Genomic DNA, 17,717 nt, shown 5'->3' with positions numbered 1-17,717 from the left:
AAATTCACTGTATGATTAAGTTTATCATCAGTACCCTGCTTATATACCACAAACACAGAGATACAAGCACCCTTCCAAACCCAGAGAAATAAATACAACCAAAAGCCATCTGTTAATTTTATTTTATTTGCAAGAGCATTTTGAAACCTTTCATTTAAAATAAAATATCATGCACATTTGAAATCTATGAAAAAAAGAATTTGAATATAAGTGGTTACTATCAAACACCAATACACATTATAAACACAAAGAAAAGTTAAACAAAAGAACACTATGAAATACAATCAGAATGGAAAAGTATGAATAAACAATCGGCACAAGGAAAATAATGGGCTACACTCTCTCCACTTCCAGGAGAGAATTTGACCCACTACTTCTGTATCCTCCAGTCTTTTTCCAAACTCCTCCTTCACCCTCCACCATGCAATTTCTCCCATCTCCAAGATTTCAATCACATTCCAGGATGCGGGTCTGTTAGACTGGGAAGCAGTGTCCATTTCTATCCTTGAAATTATGTAGTAATACCCTGGTACAGCACTTCAGCTTGCCTGTTGCCCCTCAGCTCTTCCTTCTTCTATCTGTGCAACATGAGTGTGTATGGGAACACTGCAAATCTGAAAGAGAAGGGAAGGTCATGCCATGCTGGTGTGACAGTTGGACATTGACTCAACAGATATGGTTATTTTATTGTTCATAAGGGCATTGTCTGCGCACATAAAGAACAGCTAGATAAAAAGCCTACCTACAGTACACAGATGTTTTGCAGGCAAATTCTACCATAACACACCTTAGCAAAACTCCTCTACACCATGACTAATGATCAAACAAGTTACTGATTATCAAACCTGAAATAATATAAAGCTTTACTTACAGCCTGGGAAGAGCAAGATCCACAACTGTATCCCATCCTGGTCTCCACTGATGGTTGCAGGGGCCATGTGCAGCCTATTAAAGGTTACCAGTTGTTCCTGGGTCGTTGGGATTGCTACTTTGATGGTGCATCTTGTTGATTTGTAGCTATACATCAAACGTGCATTATTTAGTTAGATTTCTGAATGGCGCCTATCTAAAACGCTAGGTACCAGTACAGTAATTATAGCATGAATATGGTCCTGGATCAATATAGAAAAAAGAAATACCCCACAGAAAAATGAAACCTTCAACCCCAGTCTTCACAATCATCCCCTCTATTCCTATGTCAGTGAAAATCTGAGAAATTATCTGTGACATTGCACTCTATATGATTTTATAAAAATATGCTAATGAGTGAATATAATGTAACTGAAATATGCTTCATGCAAAAGGTCTCTTGTAAAGTATCACTACAAAGCTTATAATCTACTGAGTGTGATCATCCTATTTGTATAAATGTACCACTCTTGTGTCTGAAACTAGAAATATGAAATATAACTCTGAGGACCTATTGTAATTATGCAAAGTGTGGGCCATTAATGGTGGTCTGGAATCTTGATGACTCACATTAACCAGGACAATTGTCTGCAGATGGCTGTGTTTTACCTGAAAGTCTTCCTGTATACCTGTGTGCTGGCAAGTGGGCAATGAAGTCATGCAGTGACATGTGATCATGTCACCTGAACTGGAATCCATCTTTAACCTGGTGTCTTTCCATTGAGAAGGAGGGGGTGGGAACCCAGAGAGGGACAAAGGATTCCCACCTTATGCAAAAGATATATAAAGGGGTGGAACAGAACAAAGGAAGAGAGGAGCCATCTTGAAGAATCCCCTAGCTACCACCTGAGCTGGAACAATCTACGCCACTGTGACATGTTGGATCACAGAACCCACCTTGGGAGCTGCCACCCGATGTGCCAAGACTACTTCTGCTCCTGCTTTCCCTGCCAGCTCAGGACCCCAGCACCCTGTCTTGCTGAGCCAGACACGCCCGTCTGCTCCAGCAAAGACCCAGGGTCTGAATTACTTGCCCCAAAGCTGCAGGTTTACCTGAAAGCAGCTCACAGAAGTGTTCCTGTCTTTAACACTCAGATGCCCAACTCCCAATGGGGTCTAACCTCAAATAAATCCATTTTGCCCTGTATAAAGCTTAGGCAGGGTAAATTCATAAATTGTTCACCCTCTATAAACTGATAGAGAGATATGCACAGCTGTTTGCTCCCCACAGGTATTAATACCTACTCTGGGTCAATCAATAAGTAAAAAGTAATTTTATTAAATACAGAAAGTGGGATTTAAGTGGTTCCAAGTAGTAACGGACAGAACAAAGTAAGTCACCAAGCAAAATAAAATAAAACGTACAAATCTATGTCTAATCAAACCGAATACAGATAATCTCACCCTCAGAGATGCTTCAGTAAGTTTTTTCCCTCTAACTGGACACCTTCCAGGCCTGGGCACAATTCTTTCCCCTGGTACATCTCTTGTTCCAGCTCAGGTGGTAGCTAGGGGATTCTTCAAGATGGCTCCTCTCTTCCTTTGTTCTGTTCCACCCCTTTATATGTCTTTTGCATAAGGCGGGAATCCTTTGTCCCTCTCTGGGTTCCCACCCCCTCCTTCTCAATGGAAAGACACCAGGTTAAAGATGGATTCCAGTTCAGGTGACATGATCACATGTCACTGCAAGACTTCATTGCCCACTTGCCAGCACACACATATACAGGAAGACTTTCAGGTAAAACACAACCATCTGCAAACAATTGTCCTGGTTAATGGGAGTCATCAAGATTCCAAACCACCATTAATGGCCCACACTTTGCATAATTACAATAGGCCCTCAGAGTTATATTTCATATTTCTAGACTAACAGACGTTCTGCAGCATGAGCTTTCGTGGGTGAATACCCACTTCTTCAGATGCAAGACTTCTTGCATCTGAAGAAGTGGGTATTCACCCACGAAAGCTCATGCTGCAGAACGTCTGTTAGTCTATAAGGTGCCACAGGATTCTTTGTTGCTTTTACAGATCCAGACTAACACGGCTACCCCTCTGATACTTCATATTTCTAGTTTCAGATACAAGAGTGGTACATTTATACAAATAGGATGATCACACTCCGTAGATAATAAGCTTTGTAATGATACCTTACAAGAAACCTTTTGCATGAAGGATATTCCAGTTACATTATATTCACTCATTATCAAATTTTTATAAAATCGTATAGACTGCAACATCACATTGGCTATGCATTGCAATGTGACCTGGAGATCAGCACATTAGGTCTCTGATAGATGAAAGCGGTAGGAGCAAGAAGACGGTTCCATAACTGAAGACCTCTTGGGGAAAATGTGCTGCTGCCATCCCTTTCCTGTTTATACCAAATGGCTGTCTGTGATCAGCAAAGCTGCTTGAGCTATTGCTGCATCTGTCTCACACAGAATCCTCAAGCTACTTACCACTCTTAGAAGATCAAAACCCACACCTCTAAATGCATCCAGAAACGAATTGGAGGCCAGTACAGATAACAGTACTGGAGTAATGTGGTCACTGTACTACCTGAAGTACCCAAATGGTCTGTTGGTGTAGCCCCATGTTGAGAGCATTACCAAAATCTAGTCTTGGGGTGACAGCAGTGGGATTGTCTACAAGGAGGTCCACTTCCAAGAGGAAAGGTTGTACTTTTGGCCACTGCTTATACCTGGCTTCTTGTCGGATTATGGAAATGCCAATAAGACCTTCAGGTTACAAACATCACTAAAAAAGAGCAAGAAAACTGCCCTTTTAGGGGGGATAATTGTAATCTCTGTTTGGGCGCGTCCCTAGCCTAGCAGCACCCCTCCTTCAGGCTTACCTGACAGAGCTTCAGCACGCTACCCTGTTCTATTTAGTGTATGTAGTTAGTATGCATCTTTGGTCATGGCAGGTCACCATATTCCAATTAACCAGTGTCCCCAAACACAGCAATGTTCCCTCCTTCCTCACAATTCTTATCATTTTTTATGTCTATGATATATTTTCTTGGGTAATACAGGTTTATCTAATGCATTTATGTGACCCCCTTTCTGTAGTATCTGAGCACCTCACAATCTTGAATATATGTATCCTCACAATACCCCTTTGAGGTAGAGTACTACAGGCAATGTTTCCTGTACCTGAGTCGATTATATATTCTATCTTTTGGATGGGTACAAACCTATGCAATGATTTCTCCAGAACAGGCATATTTTTGCACAATGCTCTGTTGCTATATTATTTTAAGGACATTTTGTCATGATGCTTTTAGTGTATTCTCTCTTGGAATACTGTGCAAATTGTCACTCATCCCTTCCCCACCCCCCGAAAGAGCAGTCTCTCTTTGACAGGGCAGTTCTGTACCCTGCAAGGTATTCAAATGGTCCCAAATATCTTTTGGGATGATGCAACTGGATAATAGAATCTCTTAACATTACATCACAATCATTATGACCTAGAGGACAGTGTCTAAAATATGACCGAAGCCATGTGGATGCCTTGTTTAGTTGTGGTGCTGTAAAATGGCAGGCTCAGTATTATACCAGCATGAACTTAAGCCAAGACTTTCAAAAGTCACCAGTGATTTTGGAGGCCTCAATTCTTGGGTGGCCAACTTCATTTTTCAGAGCGTGATTGCTCAGTGGTTTCTGAAAGTCAGGACCCATGTTGGGCACCCAAAAACAGAGGCACCTAAAATCACTAGTAACTTCTGCAAATTTTGCCCTAGTGTATTAATAGACCTGCCCAGTTATAGAGTGATGTTAATTGCCCATAGTAAATGAGACTAGAAAACACACCTGCTTTGTGTAACTTTATAGTGAGCATTGCGTCCACCTTTCTTTCATGCCAATCATCATGGTACCTTGGGGGCTGTTTTTTACATTAGATGAAAATACGAAGGAAGGTACACTACATGGTGTCCCAGTGACTGCACAATAGGGCTCTTCATTTCCACAATGATCTGTGATTGATTAAATTACAATTTCCATGAAAAATAAGAAGGTTCTGAAATTAGAATTTGGACAATGGCCCTTTCTGAGATTTTAATTACATTCTGATGTATGATTTGAAAAATACCTTGCCAATTGTGTCGCTTTTACAATAGGACTTTTTTGTTGCTTAGAGACCAAAGTAGTGTTCATTAAAAGTAGCATCCCCTATAGAAGATAGATGATGATTTTTGCATTGTACCTTTTAATCCAAAACACTGGCTTATGCAGAATGAGAGTATATCAATTCATGCTAGCCATCAGATTGAGACAGATATACTAATAGACAAAGCAGATTCAAACATATATACTAACAATGGTCTAATTTCTAGGGACATTTGCAAGGGGTTGTTTTTTATTCCTGGTTTGAGAGTCTTGTAAACAATATTATTCCCATGTCTTGTCCAAAAGATACTTTTAGGACAACTTAAAGTCAATTATACCTTCAAAAGTGACATAAAAAATTAGTGGAGAATGGATGGTTAGTATTTATCTCTCTAATTTCTATATCAAATTTGCTCAGTTTACACGTCAACAACTGTTTTTCTTAACTGCCAGCAGCCTTGAAAACTCTACCTGTTATCTGAAAACCCAGCTGTGTTATTTTTGCCTCTTACTTCATCACTAGTAATATAGATTATACAATTATAACTGAGCAGACAATTTAGTTTATCATATATAGAGAGAACAGAATCCAGATCTCTTTGTCATGATTATATGTCTACCATGGCAATGCTAATAGTACTAGAAACCTGTTTTTGTTGGTAAACAGATATGACTTATAGAAATAGAGGGAGCTATTTTATTAAGTGGCATCACTTTTCACGTAGTGACTTTTCTGTCTGTAACCTCACCAAATGTTACCTAGAATATGAAAACCGCTGCATATATTCCAATGAGTATGTTAATAAAATTTAGAGAAGCAGAAACAACTTTGGTTTGGAAATAACAAAACTCATTTAGAATACAGTTTTTCCAGACATAATTTTCTGTTCAAACAACTGTATGTATCAGAAGTGGACAAAGAGGAAATTCTAGCAGTTTAAGTAAAGACAGATCCTTACCACAGAAAACACCAGTGGCCATGAGACAATGAACCAACTCTCCAGATCAGTTTTAGCTGTGTACTGTTCTACCCAATGTCTTCTTTTTCACCTCAGTTTTCATAATTCTGAGGGAAGGTCTACACTAAGGGCGGGGGTCGAACTAGGGTACGCAAGTTCAGCTACGTGAATAGCGTAGCTGAATTCGAAGTACCCTAGTTCGAACTACTCACCCGTCCAGACGCCGCGGAATCGAAGTCCGCGGCTCCAAGGTCGACTCCGCCACCGCCGTTTGCAGTGGTGGAGTACCGAGTCGACTGGCGCTTCGGAGTTCGAACTATCGCGTCCAGATTAGATGTGATAGTTCGAACTCCGAGAAGTCGAACTCACCGCGTCGACCCGGCTGGTAAGTGTAGACTAGCCCTGAGAGTTGATTTCTCCCTGCTATGGCTGTGTTACTTGGAAACCATACTTTGCCCAATTCCAGTCATTTTCTGCTTAGCTTTACTTTGAGAATCCAGCTAACAGTTGACAATATCCATTCTCTCCCATTGTGGAGCAAATCTTTCTCTCGAGCAGTGCATATGGACACAGAAAAGGTTATTCTAGGTAGAAGGAACTCAGAAGGCATGGAAACATTAAACAGAGCATATTTCTTGCCCATGGAATTTGCACCAAAAATGCAAGAAGTTTGCAATTAAATACTTTTCATACTGTCTAAATGGTTTGAAAAGTTGAATGAAATGAACAATTTCACATTGCAATAGTTCTGCCAAAATGTGCTCCTTTTTTTTAAAAAGTGAAACATCCCATAATAAATACTTGCAAAATGAGTTTCTATTATTTTGTTTTAAATTGCAAGACATGTGTGAGTAAGAATGCTTTATGCTGTGAGTCAGAAACATGTAAAAAGCTACTCAGACATTATATCATTTACAGAAAGTTAGCCAGAATAAACTAAGATCAAAGCAACTCTAAAATTCATCAAAAAGAATCTATTTCTCTTTCACAGTTGTTCTAGCTTAATTTGTTAAGAAAAAAATGCTAAAATATGAATGTTAAATAAGTTACCTGTGTCCTTTTGTTATCACTTCGTTCAGTTCCTGATGAGAGCTACCTGTGTTAACGGGTGCGCTCCTTTTAAAGATCAGAACAGGTTTTCTGATGACCACTCTGTGTGGCATCTCTTATGAAGGTGCTTCTTGTTGCTAAGAGATCAGTTGCTTAGAGATGAAGGTTTTTTTGTTTTTTGTGTGTGTTTTGCAATAGGTTGGGGAAGGAAGGGTGTTAAAAAGGGTAGCATAACGAGGAATAATGGGATGATGTTAATTCCTTGAAAACAGGAGAGTTTTAGAAACAAAGCTTCCTTACACTGAGATGTATTAAGCAATCAAATAATTTCCAGCATAAATGTGAAAAAATGGAAGCTGAAGTACTTTGGATATTTAAAACTGGAATGGACAAAACAATATAAAATGTGTTGTATGGAGCAATCCTGAAATGGCAGCTGGATAACTAATGGGTCTTTTAAAGATCTATCCTGTTTCTGACTGTATACAGATACAATACACATAACGACACATACGGGTTACACTGTCATAATGATTCTTTTGAGGAATTGCATATATGCTGCTTGTTTCTTTAAACTTCTGTTTTATAGTGCTCCTAGTTACTTGTATAGCCATGGCCAACTTTGTAACTCTAATTTACCCTATGGAAATACAAATGAATTATTTTGCAGTTGCTTAAGATGTTGCTACAAGACACACAGAATGCCCAATTTGCTTTGGAAAAAGATTTGCAGCTTTGTTAGAGGGCAAGATTAATAACACTGGTCTACAATTTTTGAGAAGTCGTCTGCTTCAGAGATAAAATGTGCTATTTAATATGTATTTTGATGTGTTGAATTCAAATATGACAATTAAAACAACTGATTGGCTACTGTTTCTAAGAAATTTAAGTTTTTGCATTTTATGTCTATGTATATTGTGTAGATAGAGTTTTAATCATAAATTGTAAACCTAGGTCTTTTCATGTGTTTATGGTTGCTTTACATGATAATATTTCACGTGTCCTGTTTATGTAACACTTTAAAAATCAGCAAAAGGGTTATATAACTAAAATTTATTATGAAACAAAAGGCAAAAAACTATTATGTACATAGTTTAGTCCTATTCAGTGTCTACTCGGCGCTTCTTGGCTTGTCTCTTGTATTCATTAAATGGAGCATCTCTTGTCACTGTCCAGCAATAGTCTGCAAGCATTGATGGGCTCCATTTGCCCTGATAGCATTTCTCCATTGTTGCAATGTCCTGGTGAAATCGCTCGCCATGCTCGTCGCTCACTGCTCCGCAGTTCGGTGGAAAAAAATCTAGATGAGAGTGCAAAAAATGGATCTTTAGCGACATGTTGCAACCAAGGCTTTTGTATGCCTTGAGGAGGTTTTCCACCAACAATCTGTAGTTGTCTGCCTTGTTGTTTCCGAGAAAATTTATTGCCACTAACTGGAAGGCTTTCCATGCCGTCTTTTCCATGCCACGCAGTGCACGGTCAAATGCATCATCTTGAAGAAGTTCACGAACCTGAGGACCAACAAAGACACCTTCCTTTATCTTAGCTTCACTTAACCTTCGAAATTTTCCACGGAAGTACTTGAAAGCTGCTTGTGTTTTGTCAATGGCCTTGACAAAGTTCTTCATCAGACCCAGCTTGATGTGTAAGGGTGGTAACAAAATCTTCCTTGATTCAACAAGTGGTGGATGCTGAACAGTTTTCCTCCCAGGCTCCAATGACTGTCGGAGTGGCCAATCTTTCTTGATGTAGTGGGAATCTCTTGCACGACTATCCCATTCGCAGAGAAAACAGCAGTACTTTGTGTATCCAGTCTGCAGACCAAGCAAGAGAGCAACAACCTTCAAATCGCCACAAAGCTGCCACTGATGTTGGTCATAGTTTATGCACCTCAAAAGTTGTTTCATGTTGTCATAGGTTTCCTTCATATGGACTGCATGACCAACTGGAATTGATGGCAAAACATTGCCATTATGCAGTAAAACAGCTTTAAGACTCGTCTTCGATGAATCAATGAACAGTCTCCACTCATCTGGATCGTGAAGGATGTTGAGGGCTGCCATCACACCATCGATGTTGTTGCAGGCTACAAGATCACCTTCCATGAAGAAGAATGGGACAAGATCCTTTTGACGGTCATGGAACATGGAAACCCTAACATCACCTGCCAGGAGATTCCACTGCTGTAGTCTGGAGCCCAACAGCTCTGCCTTACTCTTGGGTAGTTCCAAATCCCTGACAAGGTCATTCAGTTCACCTTGTGTTAGGAGGTGTGGTTCAGAGGAGGAGGATGGGAGAAAATGTGGGTCCTGTGACATTGATGGTTCAGGACCAGAAGTTTCATCCTCTTCCTCGTCTGACTCAAGTGAGAATGATTCTGGTGCATCAGGAACCGGCAGTCCTTCTCCGTGGGGTACTGGGCGTATAGCTGATGGAATGTTCGGATAATGCACAGTCCACTTTTTCTTCTTTGACACACCTTTCCCAACTGGAGGCACCATGCAGAAGTAACAATTGCTGGTATGATCTGTTGGCTCTCTCCAAATCATTGGCACGGCAAAAGGCATAGATTTCCTTTTCCTGTTCAACCACTGGCGAAGATTTGTTGCACAAGTGTTGCAGCATATGTGTGGGGCCCACCTCTTGTCCTGATCTCCAATTTTGCAGCCAAAATAAAGGTGATAGGCTTTCTTAACCATAGTGGTTATACTGCACTTTTGTGATGCAAAAGTCACTTCACCACAAACATAGCAGAAGTTATCTGCACTGTTCACACAAGTACGAGGCATCCCTGCTCACTTTGGCTAAACAGAAATGTGTCCCTTTGCAAAATCAAATACTGACAAATAAGAGAGCACGACACTGTATGATTTCTAGAGCTGATATAGGGCAATTTGTTCAGCAGAGTGATGTAAGCTTCGTTATGATTGCTTCATCCATGACTTCTAGGGTAACATGACACAATTCATATCATGTATGACGCAATACCAGCTTCAGATTGCATCATTCATTGTTTTGCCTAAAAAGCAAGTACTGTCCAAATCCAGTCATAGATTTATTCATAGATCCAGTCAAAGATGTATTTTAGTCATTTCTGGTTTAAATTGAGATCCCTTCCCTTTATTAACTCACTTATCCTCCGCTATTCCCAAGTCAAGGGTCGTATGCTATTGGGTCAGTATATATCTTGAAAACTAGAGCCAATCAACAATTGTAAGCATTATTTTCGTTCTCAGTGACCCAGAATTAGTAAAGTTTGACTACATTTATTTCAGAAGCATGTTGGCTGTAGAGCAGTGAAATACCTGAGGATAATATACCTACGGCAATTAATTATTCTCAAATCCAACACAGAGGTCACCCTCCCAACTTCTACTCAGACTGTATAAGAATGGCAAATCCTTAGTCAATTAGTGGCCGCTACCAGTAATCTATATAAGAAGACTCCAGGATTGTCACTCTGTGTGGTGTATCACTATGAAGCCCTAGAGTGTCTGTATAGTCAGTGTGAAGTGATGGAAACAACTACATGCATGACTCTTTTTGTTCAAAATATCACCAGGTTCAATCATCACTGGGATTTGTGTTCTGTGACTGCCCAGTCTTTGCTGTGAGCCATTTTCAACTCATTGGTTTTCCTTATTACTGACAAGGGGACTGAAGCCGGCAAGATGGCAGCCATTGCCCTATATTCTATCTCCACGTAGAAGTGAGGCTGCCCTTAATAAAGTTGGCTGCCACCTCCCACTGTTTTCAGTAAGATTGAAGCCGTGCCCACAGGCACAGAGGCTGCCTCGCTATGATTCAGGGATCTTGACAGCACACAGGGACTTGATGAGCAGCAGAGACACTGTGAAAGGTGGAAGAGTGAGGAGGAGTAGACAGTGGAGGGAGCAAAAGACAGATTTAGGGGCTGGAGGGGGATGTGGGGAACAAGGGGAGCCTGAGGAAGGAGGGAGGCTTTGGGAATGTGGGAGCAGGAATCCGAGTTAGGAGTTGCAGGGGTTTATGGGGGGCAGGGCAGGCTGAAGGCTAGGAAAGAGGCTGGGGGAGTACAGGGAGATAAGGGAACAAGGGAGAGGTTGAGGTGGGTGCAGATGATGTGGGGACAGGAGGGAGGCTGAGGGGGATGCAGAGGACAGTTATGGGGGTAGGATGTGGAGGGAATAAAATGGCAGCTCCCCCAGCCTGGGGGTAATGGTGAGTAAGGGGAGTCAGCACCAAACAGCCACAGGAAACAGTGTTGCCAGCTCTCATGAGCTGATCATGAGTGGTGGGATTTTGGTGTCTTCAGGGGAGAGCTGTTGTGATGATGCAAGAAGCTCCTTCGAACTCATGAGATTCAGAGCTGTGTGAGAGAGCTTCAGGGCCGAGGACCTAGATCTGCCCTGCTACTGCGCTCTCCCTTCATGCGTGACCCTATAACAGAGAGAGGGTCCTGGGGCAGTGGGAAGCAGCGGAGGGTGAATATGGGGAAGTGGGATCCAGGCAGAAGAGATCCTGGGCAGCAGGAGATAGGCGAGTTGGGGAGTGGGGCTGCTAGGTACCAGGCAGAAAAGTGCTGAAGCAGTAAAAAGTAGGCAAGTGTTTCTGCTGTAATAGGTAGTTCCCCTATCACTGGGGTGAGGGAGAGGGTAAGTAAAGTCTCCAGGGAGAGGCATGCACTTTTTGTGTGCATTAAAGGTTGACATTTCAACCTGAAATTTTCACACATACATTCAGAGAGGAATAGAGGGCAGTTAAAAATAGGGTGACCAGACAGCAAGTGTGAAAAATTGGGACGGGGCTGGGGGGTAATAGGAGCCTATATAAGAAAAAGACCTCAGAATCGGGACTGTTCCTATAAGATCGGGACATCTGGTCACCCTAGTTAAAAAGTCCAGAGACAGGTGATGGTGAAAACATACTTGAGTACGTCATCAGTACAGTGGTATACCTAGACTGGCAAAACGTACCTTGGTAATAAATACATTTCATATTCAAATCAAAGAACTGGGAGGAAAGTGGCCCTGTTTTGGGTTAGGTGGTATGAAATAATGTTGTCACATGTACATTGCCATTTGACAATGTGCATATTTTCTTTCTATGTTTGTTGCCTAATATTTTCTTCCAGGAGGCACTGTTGCTTCACATGACTTGGGCTTTCAGCCAGTTTACCTATAATCTCTCCAGATTAATTTAGCGCAGGTTAGACAAACACCCGTCAGGGATGGTCTAGATAATACTTAGTCCTGCCTTGAGTGCAGGGGGCTGGACTAGAAGACCTCTTGCGATCCCTTTCAGTCCTACTATGTTATTACATACAATGGGCCAATTTACTCTATTCCTCAACTGGAGCTTCTAGTGTTCAAAACCTCTCAAGCCACTAGAGCCCATTTTCCGATGTGCTGGGTGTCTCCAGTTGAATCAATGAAGGGCAAGTGTGTTTGGCAACTCAGAGTCAGGCTATAAACATCGTAGGTTGGGCACCTAAACATGGTGACACCCAAAGTAAGGCCAATTTTGAAAATGCACCCCTTAAACTTTCTCCACCTAGTTTTATCCATCTAGGAAGATATGATAAACGTATCCATCTTTATAATGCTCTTTCAGAACATAAGAACTGCAACATTGGTCACAACCGATGGTCTATCTAGCCCAGTATCCTGTCTCTGGCAGTGGCAAGTACCAGAGCTTCAGGGGGAGTGTGTAGAACAGGACAGTTAGAGTACCTCAATTGTCTTCCTCTCCCAGTGTCTGGCAGTTGGAGGCTTAGGGTCACCACGAGCAAGGGGTTGTGTCCCTGACCACCTTGGCTAATAGCCATTGGTAGACCTATCCTCCATGAATTTATCTATTTTTTTAATCCAGTTATATGTTTGGCCATCACAACATCCCAAGGCAATAAATTCTGCAGGTGAATTATGCTCTGGGTGAAAAAGTACTTCCTCTTCTTTGTATTAAACCTACTGCCTATTAATTTAATCAAGTGACTCCCTGGTATTTGTATTGTGGGAAAGGGTATATAACATTTCTCTATTCACTTTTTCCACACCACTTGTGATTTTATAGATCTCCATCATATCCCACCATTGTAATTTCTTTTGTAAGATGAACAGCCCTAATCTTTTTAATTTCTCCTTGTATGGAAGCTGTTTCGTAACCTTGATCTTCTTAGTTTCCCTTCTGTGAACCTTTTCCAGTTCTACTATATCTTTTCAGAGAAGAGGCAACCACAGTATTCAAAATATGAGATTACCATGGTTTATATAGTGACATTATTATATTTTCTGTCTTATTTTCTATCTCTTTCCTTATAGTTCCTAACATTCTGTTAGACTTTTTGATCACTGCTGTGGAACGGGTGGAAGTTTTCAGAGAACTATCCATGGTGATTCCAAGATCTCTTTCTTAAATGGTAACAGCTAATTTAGAAACCATCACTGTATTTGTGTAGTTGGTATTATTTTTTTCCAATGTGCGTTACTTGGCACTTATCAGTGTTGAATCTCTTCTGCCATTTTGTTGCTCACTCACCAGTTTAGTGAGATCCCCCTTGTAACTCTTCGCAGCCAGCTTTGTACTTAATTATCTTGAATAATTTTGTATCATCTGCAAACTTTGTCACTTTGCTGTTCATGCCACTTTACTGGTTGCTCCATTTTCCAGATCATTAATGAATACAGTAGAACCTCAGAATTATGAACACCAGAGTTATGAAGTGATCAATCAACCACTCACCTCATTTGGAACTGGAAGTATGCCATCTGGCAGCAGCAGAGACCAAAAAGCAAATACAGTGCAGTACTGTATTAAAAGTAAACTACTAAAAAAATAAAGGGAAAACAGCATTTTTCTTCTGCATAGTAAAGTTTCAAAGCTTATTAAGTCAATGTTAGTTAACTTTTGAAAGAACAACCATAACATTTTGTTCAGAGTTATGAACGTCTCAGAGTTACGAACAACCTCCATTGTTGTTCACCACCGATTGTTGTTCACCTCCATTGTTGTTCATGTTGAACACCACCGATACCAGTACAGATCCCTGAAGGACCATGCTGTTTTACCTCACTCCATTGTGAAAGCTGATCATTTATTCCTACCCTTTGTTTCCTATCTTTTAACCAGTTACCGGTCCATGAGAGGACCTTCCCTGTTATTCCATGACCATTCCGTTTCCTGAAGAGTGTTTGCTGAGGGACCCTGTCAAAGGCTTTTTGAAAATCCAGGTGCACTATATCAACTGGATTACCCTTATCCACTTGCTTGTTGACACCTGCAAAGAATTTTAATTGACTGGTGAGGCATGGTAGTACTACAGTTTCTACCAGCTTGCCCGGTACTGAATTTAGGTTCACTGCCCTGAAATTGCCAGGATTACCCTGGCAATTTTAAAAACTAGCGGTCTATTAGCTACTTTACAGTCATCTGGTACAGAGGCTTGTTTCAGCAACAGTTACATATGACAGTTAGTAGTTCTGCAATTTCTTAGTTGAGTTCCTTTCAGAACTCTTGGTGAATACCATCTGGTGCTGAGGACTGATTACTGTTTAATTTATCAATTTGTTCTAAAAAACCTTTTCTATTGACCTATCATGTGGTAAAGTACTTCAGCTCTGTTACCTACATCAGAGCTATCTTTTTTGGGCATCTCTCCCACATCCCCTGCAGTGAAGACTGATACAAGGAATTCATTTAGCTTCTCTGCAATAGCCTTGTCTTCCTTGAGTTCTCCTTTAACACATTTGTCATCTAGTGCCCCCACTGCCTGTTTGGCAGGCTTTCTGCTTCAGATTCTTGGAAAGAAGTGGGCATATAAATGCAGAATATCATTACAGCTATAAACCAGCCCCTAACAATAAGGGTAGAACTATGTTCCTTATACTGTGATGGGTAAAGGGAGAAATGGTCAGGGGCCCGGGTGATCTAAAAGGGCCTGGCGGTTGGGAACCCCAAGCCCTTTTAAATTGCTCGGGCGGGCCACAGGGCCCGCTCTGCAGAAGCAGCAGGCTGAGGTAGCTGCCCCAGCCCTGCAAGGAAACACCTCCTCTCTGCCACGGGCACCAGTGCTAGGCAGGTAGCGCTGGGTGGGGCCCTGGGGGATGGGACCGCTCTTTGTTCCCAAGCTTCAGCTGTTCTGCCCCTTAGGACTGTGCTGGGAGAGGGGATCCCTGCTCTGCGCTGGCTCAGCAGGGCAGGTGAGTGCGGCTGGGGGGCAGGGCATGGGGGAGTGGGTTTGTGTGTGTGGGGAGGTGCTGGGCAGTGCGGGAGGTTTGTGTGTTGGGGTGCTGGGCAGTGTGGGGGGGTCTGTGGGGAGTGCTGTGTAGTGGTAGTGGTGGGGCTGTGAGTGGGGGGAGTGCTGGGCGTGTTGGGGCGCTGGGCAGTGGGGAGGGGTCTGTGTGGAGTGCTGTGTAGCTGTAGTGGTGGGATTGTGAGTGGGGGGAGTGCTGGGCTTGTTGGGGTGCTGGGCAGTGGGGGGAGTCTGTGTGGAGTGCTGTGTCGCTGTTGTGGTGGGGCTGTGAGTAGGGGGAGTGCTGGGTGTGTTGGGGTGCTGGGCAGTGGGGTCTGTGTGGAGTGCTGCGTAGTGGTAGTGGTGGGGCTGTGAGTGTGGGGAGTGCTGGGCGTGTTGGGGTGCTGGGCAGTGGAGGAGGTCTGTGTGGAGTGCTGTGTAGTAGTGGTGGGGCTGTGAGTGGGGGGAGTGCTGGGCGTGTTGGGGCGCTGGGCAGTGGGGAGGGGTCTGTGTGGAGTGCTGTGTAGCTGTAGTGGTGGGGCTGTGAGTGGGGGGAGTGCTGGGCGTGTTGGGGTGCTGGGCAGTGGGGTCTGTGTGGAGTGCTGTAGCTGTAGTGGTGGGGCTGTGAGTGGGGAGTGCTGGGCGTGTTGGGGTGCTGGGAAGTGGGGGGGGTCTGTGTGGAGTGCTGCGTAGCTGTAGTGGTGGGGCTGTGAGTGGGGGGAGTGCTGGGTGTGTTGGGGTGCTGGGCAGAGGGGAGGGGTCTGTGTGGAGTGCTGTGTAGTGGTAGTGGTGGGGCTGTGAGTGGGGGGAGTGCTGGGCGTGTTGGGGTGCTGGGCAGTGGGGTGGGGTCTGTGTGGAGTGCTGTGTAGTGGTAGTGGTGGGGCTGTGAGTGGGGGGAGTGCTGGGCGTGTTGGGGTGCTGGGCAGTGGGGGAGGTCTGTGTGGAGTGCTGTGTACTGGTAGTGGTGGGGCTGTGAGTGGGGGGAGTGCTGGGCAGGGATGGTGATGTGCAGGGCGCTGGGCAGTTATGGTGGGACTGTGGGCAGGGGGGCAGTCGGCATAGCAGGTCAGGGGGAGGCTGGACATAGGGAGTTGGGGGGTGTTGGGTGGGGGGGCTATGTGGTGCGGCATGGGCCACCCCAGAGGGCAAGGGGCATGCTGGCAGCACACAGCTGGGTGGGCCTGTGTGCATCTGGTGGCTGCCAGTTTATAAACAGTACCCTCGCACTGGGCTGGGCACAGCAGGGCCGCCCCCTCCATGCCATGCCCCATTGCCCCTGAGCGGCTCCTCGCTCTGGGAACTGACCTCCCCGCACCATGCTTGGTTGCCCCCATGGGGGCCCACAAAAGGTTAATCCAGCCCTGGCTCCTAGGCACATGTGGGGTGGTACCGGCAGTGAAGGCAGCTGGGTGGACACATACCTTTCTAGGAGGCCATTGACTGTTCTGCCCTGGGGCCTGGAATTGCTGTCGGCAGGACTGTGTAGCTTTAATATATTTTATCTTGACTTTGCCAGCTGCTAGTTTTCTTTTTCCGTTTTCTTCTTCTTCTCTGAATGTTCCATATGTCATAATCACCATTAAAAAGTCACCATTTGCTGATAGATAATACAAATTTATTGGGGTTATTTTCTATTCTGAGTGTAGGGGGAAATTATGTGATCTCAGATACCATTGTGTGGTTACTATTGGCAATTGCTGACTTTTTAAGAGTGACTATGTTGCTGGCACAAGGCCTGAGGCTACAGCAAACAGTGATTCGTTGCCCGGAGTGCCTCGCTCCAATTAGACACACCAGGGTGGAGAAGCAAAAAAAAAGTTTATTTGAGATCTCAAAGCGCGTGCTTGGAGGAACACACCTCAGATCAAGCACACCTCATACAAGCAGCTCTCTGTCTTTATACATGATCTTAGCTAAGCATGTCTATTACCCCCAATGCCCAACTCCCCCCTCCCCCCCCTCTTCTCCCTCCTTTTCAGTTCCCATACAGCAAATACATTATGAAGCAGCAATTACTCTAAACAGGTTAGATCATACTTGGCAAAAAACATATTATCTCGTTAGTAACTTTTCTTGACCGGTCATTCTGTTTCACTCCCTTTAGCCAGGTGCAAGCAGGCTGTATAATTGCCTCCTGGTACTGATAACTAGTTGCCACACATTTCATTCTTTTCATCTAGCCTGTGAAGTTAATTAAAGTCTAAACATGGACGCGGTTCGGACAAGCAGAGGCCTAATACAGGGAGCCTTCATTGGCACTGTCATTTTCCACCCCTCTGTCAACACTGGGTCATGCCTGGTGCCACCAACAATTCCCTCCTTTGAGAATACTCAACAAACCTTTGGCTGAGTGTTCTCATATACTGTGGACAAAACATAATTGAGTTTTATGGAGGTGGGGCTGTCAATGAGAGGGTACATAGGGACCTTCGGGGCACGGGGGGTACAAAGTTTACGGAGGAGCAGTTAGAGAGATTAAAC

At 43.5% G+C, this 17,717-nt stretch overlaps 1 long non-coding RNA gene across 2 annotated transcripts; it reads right to left on the bottom strand.

Moving 5' to 3' along the window:
* Positions 1-491: 491 nt before the first annotated feature.
* LOC120373636 lies at positions 492-16,770 on the bottom strand. 2 transcript variants are annotated; one of them, XR_005585612.1, is made up of 3 exons: positions 16,658-16,770; positions 872-1,017; positions 492-614 (listed from the first exon to the last, which is right to left on the bottom strand). It is a non-coding gene; the product is annotated as an uncharacterized LOC120373636 (long non-coding RNA). The 2 variants fall into 2 exon arrangements; XR_005585613.1 differs by lacking the exon at positions 16,658-16,770 and adding an exon at positions 7,028-7,104.
* Positions 16,771-17,717: the final 947 nt, after the last annotated feature.

The sequence above is a fragment of the Mauremys reevesii genome, linkage group 10 (assembly GCF_016161935.1).
Source record: "Mauremys reevesii isolate NIE-2019 linkage group 10, ASM1616193v1, whole genome shotgun sequence".
In the NCBI taxonomy this organism is placed as follows: Eukaryota; Metazoa; Chordata; order Testudines; family Geoemydidae; genus Mauremys; species Mauremys reevesii.
This window is presented reverse-complemented; position numbering and strand designations above follow the sequence as displayed.